The sequence below is a fragment of the Panthera onca genome, chromosome B1 (assembly GCF_046562875.1).
Source record: "Panthera onca isolate mPanOnc1 chromosome B1, mPanOnc1 haplotype 2, whole genome shotgun sequence".
In the NCBI taxonomy this organism is placed as follows: domain Eukaryota; kingdom Metazoa; phylum Chordata; class Mammalia; order Carnivora; family Felidae; genus Panthera; species Panthera onca.
Genome location: NC_138342.1, coordinates 35,041,206 through 35,047,205, shown reverse-complemented (window position 1 = coordinate 35,047,205; position 6,000 = coordinate 35,041,206).

Genomic DNA, 6,000 nt, shown 5'->3' with positions numbered 1-6,000 from the left:
ATCTTTACCAGCCCCCAGCGCTGATGAAAAATTCTAGAGGCAGGATCCGGAGGGTCTTGGGTGCAAAGCAAGGGCCGGGTGGCTGGTTTAGCCGGGCAGGTTGGAAGACGAGGCAGATTATTGGCCCGCGGGGGCAGAGCAGAGGGTAGTGCCCCCCCCCCACCCCCCAAGCTTTAGTCTCCTCCCAGGCATCCTGGCCTCAGCTGTGCTCTGCGCTGAGGCACACCTGATCTCGAGCCGAGTTCCCAGCCCAACCCCATCGCCAAGGCTGGAAGAAAAGTGGGGTCAGAGAAAGGAGAGGGCAGCGAGCCCCGAGCAGATAAGGGCAGTGCCAGGCGGGGAGACAATTGTTCTCTTTATTTGGAGCTGAGGCCCAAGCCCGGCCTCCCGCCTGGTCGGGGGGCTGTCGCTAAATGGATGGAGATGGATGGAGGCGCCCTGAGCCCCCGGCGTCGTGTCAGACCTGGGGCAATTACTGTCCCGCCAGGCTGGACGCAATGCCTTCCACCCTGACCCCGGCGCGCGGGCCCACTGGCTACCAGCGCCGCCCGGGCGATTCGTTCTTTCGCCCGTGCAATAACCCAACTTGACATAAATAACTCCCCTGCGCTCGTCTACATCTGCTTGACCCCCTGAACCCGCGGAAAACCTTGGCTGCATGTAGCCAAATTACATTTTTCTTTAGGAGGGAAAAAAGGGGCTTTAAAACTGCGAATTCTCGTCTCCTGCTTTGTCCACCGCTAGCTCGGGTTCTGGCGTATCTTGGAATTCACTTCGTTTCAAGACCAATCAATTCGCTTCCGCAAAGACCGGTTTCTCCCGGTTTGTGCCTTGGGCGTTGGTTCCAGGCCTCCTGAGCTTTCCAAGTGACCTAAAGTCACCTTGAGTTCCAGGCAGTGGTCTCGCTTCGATATCTTCCTTTGGCGGGTCCTCGGAGAGTGGAGAGACGGAAGGGCAGCCTCCACGGGTGCCCCCCGCTTGCTTGGTCCTGCGCTGTCTGAGGGCGCAGCTAGGAGAACAGGCCTGCGGTCCAGAACAGCCCTGCGCCCGGCGGGTGCTCCACTGACCTGATGAAGCCAGGGGGCGGGGGCGGGCCCGGAAATGCCGGTGCTGGCGCCACGCGCTGCGCTCGCCAGGCGCCGAGACAGGAGGGAGACGATGGTGGGGCGGGGAAGGGGAATGATTTCAAAGATGCCACGGAACAGCCTGGACAGGCCTGTGTCCAGCGTGGATCCCCAGCTGGAGCTGGCCTGGAAATGCCAGCAACAGCGTTGCTCTCCAAGGCTTCCTGGGGGTGGGTACGTGGAGGTGCAGGTGCCCCTGACTTCTTGTCGGCCAGCTCCGGCCTACTTAGGCCCAGCTGGCCAAGAGCCAGGGGGCCAGGACAGCATCTTAGAACTTTAGGCATAGGAGGGCTCTTAGAGGTCCGAGGTCAGAGTTCTCTCCAAGCCTGAGGGTGCTACAAGGCTCCTCCCACCTCCATCCAGGTGTGGCCTCTTGACCTCGGATTTCCCACCTGCAGAGGAATATGTGAGGAGCTGGGCTGGACCTTGCTGGAGTAAGCCCTGTGGAGTTTAGGTCCTGTGGCCTTGCCTCTCCTTGCTCAAGCGGGGTGGGAAGCGGCATATGCAGGGAAGAGACCTTATCTTAGCAGCTGTTATTAAAACAAGACAAAACAAACAGTGGTCTCTGGATTCCAAAACTCTGGGTTTAGTTTTTCTTATAGTATGTTTTCTTTCCACTAAAGAGAGATCACTCAAATGTCCAAATACCTGGAATTTGGTTTTTCACACTGCCACTGTCACTGTCAGTGTCATTGGGGGTAGACCCAAACTGGTATCTCTTTGATTTGTGGTCCTAATCCCATCCCAGCACTTACTAGCCATTAGTCATTCTTTAATTAATTCCACAAACGCTTTGGAAGGAGACAGTTCCATCTGAGACACAGGAAAAACAGAAAACAGCACACTCAAGGAACTTGCAGCTTCCTTGGAAGAAAATGAGTGGATGCTGAAGGGTTTCCAATGTAAGCACCTCAGCTTGAGCCTGAGTTTGCCACTTCCCACATTTGGATGGGGTACTGACCGCCTCTGAGCCTCAGTTTTCTCATGAATGAAATGAACATGTTTGGACACATGCTCGGGAAGTCCCCCTAAAAGTCCCCTGAGTGTCCAGTGCTCTAAGACATGTAAGTAATACCTATATCTGAGATATGAATGCACATCAAGGTGCCTGTACAGGCTTGAGGAAGACATCAGTTTCTAAGGGTGCTTCTGAACTTTGCATTCCAAACAGCGGAAGACAAAGTATAGGGAAGGTGTGGGACACACACTAGATTAGGAACCTGGCTGCTTCTGACTGTACAATGAGTTGGCTTAATCTTTCAAATTTGTTTTCTCACCTATACGGTGGGCGGGAATAAGAAAGTCTGCTCTATTCACTCCACAAAGGTAGTTATAAAGATCTGACTCTGATACTGTACGTAAACGTGTTTTGAAAACTAACAAGCATCAGGACAATGAAAGATACAGACCAGAGACCCATGACTACATTCTGTAGAAGGCACCCCCAAGAATGACTGCCTGGGAGGTGGGCTCTATTTTCTGGTTCTGTAGGAGTGGAAGGGTGCCTGAGTCTGGGGTAGCAGGTAGCCACGGTTGGAAGGACCTGCTCTTTACCATGTTGCTGTCAAGATAGGAGAGTCTCCCCCTGATTTTCAGCTGTCTACCTGTGGCTATTAAAGAGGTCTTTGTTCATATATAGGCAGAGCCCCAGAGATCTAGGGCACACAGCAAAAATACGTCAGTAAGCTTCGCTGAATTTTAAGGACTCTGCTACTGAAAGTTTCCTTGAAAAGTCAGATTTATTATTGATCGGAAAAGTGAGGAAAGTGACACATCATTTAGAAGCTTTTTGACTGGTCCATCCTTCTGAAGAAATATGTGTTTTTATTTATTTTTTATTTATTTATTTATTTATTTTTTTAAATGTTTACTTATTTTTTTTTTTTAATTTTTTTTTTCAACGTTTTTTATTTATTTTTGGGACAGAGAGAGACAGAGCATGAACGGGGGAGGGGCAGAGAGAGAGGGAGACACAGAATTGGAAACAGGCTCCAGGCTCTGAGCCATCAGCCCAGAGCCCGACGCGGGGCTCGAACTCACGGACCGCGAGATCGTGACCTGGCTGAAGTCGGACGCTTAACCAACTGCGCCACCCAGGCGCCCCATGTGTTTTTATATTTAGCAGGAAAAAATAAAAACAAAACCATTCTTGTCATAATACATTCCTTTGTAAGAACTTTGTTAACTCATTCACCTCCTTGCTGAAATGGGAGGAAAATGACTGTGCGCTCTGAGAGGAAGGACTTTTAGACTCTTCAGAGAAAGTGGGTGCCTCTGGGAGGGAAACTTTGGGAGGGGGAAGAGCTGAGGATGGGTTGAAACCCCAAGAAACCTCAAGGACAGGCCCACCTTTTTCCTGATAAAGCAGCTAGTTAACAACTATTCATCCCATGTGGCCTATGGGAATTTCCAGCAGGTTCTCAATTAAGGGGGCTGCCTTTCCTTCCATTCTCTTAACTTTTGTGTTAAATGTTAACAACCTGATGCTATCTATTATGGTGCCATCATCACAGAATGTTGACCGAACTGGTTCTTTTATCTCTATTATGGGGCTCCTTCACTTGTAGATTTATGCATTTTTGATATTAAATTCTTTCTCTCATTAAGCCTAAACTCTTGTTGACTGTCAATGACCCCCTGCCCTGGTCCCCAATACCATTCCATATTTAATAATGAAACATTTTTCTCAATGCCTCTCTTGGTTTTGTTGCCATCGTTTGACGGCTGTCCCTAATGGCCTGTGCTGTTTGCTCTGTTCTTGAACTTGGTGGGGTCACATAGTCTTAAACAGTGATGTCCTCTGAATGTCCACCCTTGCTGTCCAGCTAAGTTGCCCTGTGTCACAAAGTCTGCCCTTTTCTCCGCCCCTAACTACCAACGGCTCCTAATCGCTTAAACAAACACCTTCCCTCATGGTGCCCCAGGCCCCCAGAGCCTTTTGGGTTTTGTTTAGCTGAGTCGCTAATGCTCTGCCTGGCCCACCGGCAGCTTGGCCTCCCTGACCTGATACATCGCAGCTCTTCTCCTTGGAGCGCTTGCCTTGTCCGGCGCCCTTTGGGCCAAAGGCCAGGGTCCGGGCAGGGTTGACCAGCTGCTTGAGGTGGCCACAAAAGACACCAAAAGACAACTTCAGCTTAGAGCAGGCAAATTAACGTATTCATTTATCTTTCTCCCCCCACCCCCCAACCTATCCACAAACTCAATCTACTGCCTGGCTTGCAGCAAGACAAAGGGGAAATATTGGGAAGGGGGGGCAGGAGAGGCCCATCTTGCAGCAGAAATCTTAGCTCCCTTCTTGGGGGCCGTCTGTTCAGTTTCACAACACTTACACGAGCAATTTCCAGAATTGAAGTTGCCTGGTGTTTTGATTCTTCTTTGCCTGTGCATTTGTGCCCTGAAGGTCCCTTCCAAATGGATACTAATTGTGGGGGCTGCACGCTGCTGGCTGCTCCAGTGCCCCAGGGCCCCGAGGACCTGCTTCTCAAAGCCTTAATTGACAAGGACCTGTCTGTATTTAGGAGCAGCTGGTCCAGAGCGTTGGCACATCAGTGCAATCTTAACGCAGCATCCCTAGCCCCGAGGAGGATGAGGGTAAATGTGGTTAAAATGAAGGAAGATTTATAGCCGGCCCCCTTGGGTAATACGACAGAAGACAGCTCCCAAGATTTTCCCCTACGAGGGGGTTCATTCATCAGCTCCCGGGCCTGGTAACCGGGTGGGAGGCGCGCTCCAGCTATTATTACTAATGGGGGAGGGGAGGAGGCCTGCTTAGAACAATTAGGCAGGTGACAATATTCCCCTATAGTGCGTCGCCCCCCAAAACCGCACCGAGGTTTCACAGACTGTCAGGGCTTGTCTTCTGCTTCCGTGGGGCCTTGGCGCCGGTGCCTCCGCCCGGGTCTGGCTTTGGGTTAATAGTGGCGCCGCCGGCCGGCTGGGGAGGGAGAGGAGAGTGCATTCTGGCTGCCCTGCTCGGAACACGAAGGCTTTCAGAGGACACTGGGACTCCTCGTTAGGGTGTTTTGGAGCCCCCAAGCTGCCCACGGTAGGGGCAATTGCGTAGCCCGGTTTCTCCTTCCTGCGCTTGGGCAGGCGCGCCTGGCTCTCCGGCCTCCCAGCTCCCCGCCCCGCGCTGCCTTTCTGAGCGCCTTTCTGAAACCTGCTCGCTCCGTAGATGCAGCCATTCAGCGGGTTACAAAGAAGGTTTATTGGTTCACGAGGAACCCGGTTTTGTTGCCATGTGTGGGAAATACTTTGATGTCCGCCCAGTTCGCACGTGTGAACAGGGATAATGGGTTTGGGGATCTTCATTGAAATTTGAAGTTTTAAAGCCGAAATCCCCTAACTTTTGCCTGTTTTTCTCAACTTTCTCTTTTTCTTTTTTTATTCCTTCAGGAACAATGCCAACATTGAAGCCCTCGGTTGGAGTCTGCACAGTTGGAGATCTTTGGTGCCATTTTAGACATCTTTGGATTTCATCAATCAAACTGACTGCAATTTTCCATAAAAACCCTGAATTTGGGTCAGAAAGTGGGCAAAGTAGATAAAGATCATTCGAGCTGTCTTATAAGATGATAAATAGATATCCTTTCAGGCCAACAATGCCAAAGTGCAGTTTTGTGAGTCCCTTCCATGGGTTCTGAATGCAGTGAGTCGAAACGATTGATACATGTTTTCCCATGGGTTGGGACGCGTCTTTACATACTGGTCAATAGTGGCCTGACCTTTTTCTCTACTGAGTTGCCAAGTGTGTTGCTTCGGGTGTTTTTCTCCCCCCTTGTTGTGTGTGTGTGTGTGTGTTGTTTCCCCCAAAAACACACCAGAAAAGAAGGGTGTCTTTTTTTCTTCTTTTATTGCTCAAATCAATAGAATACGG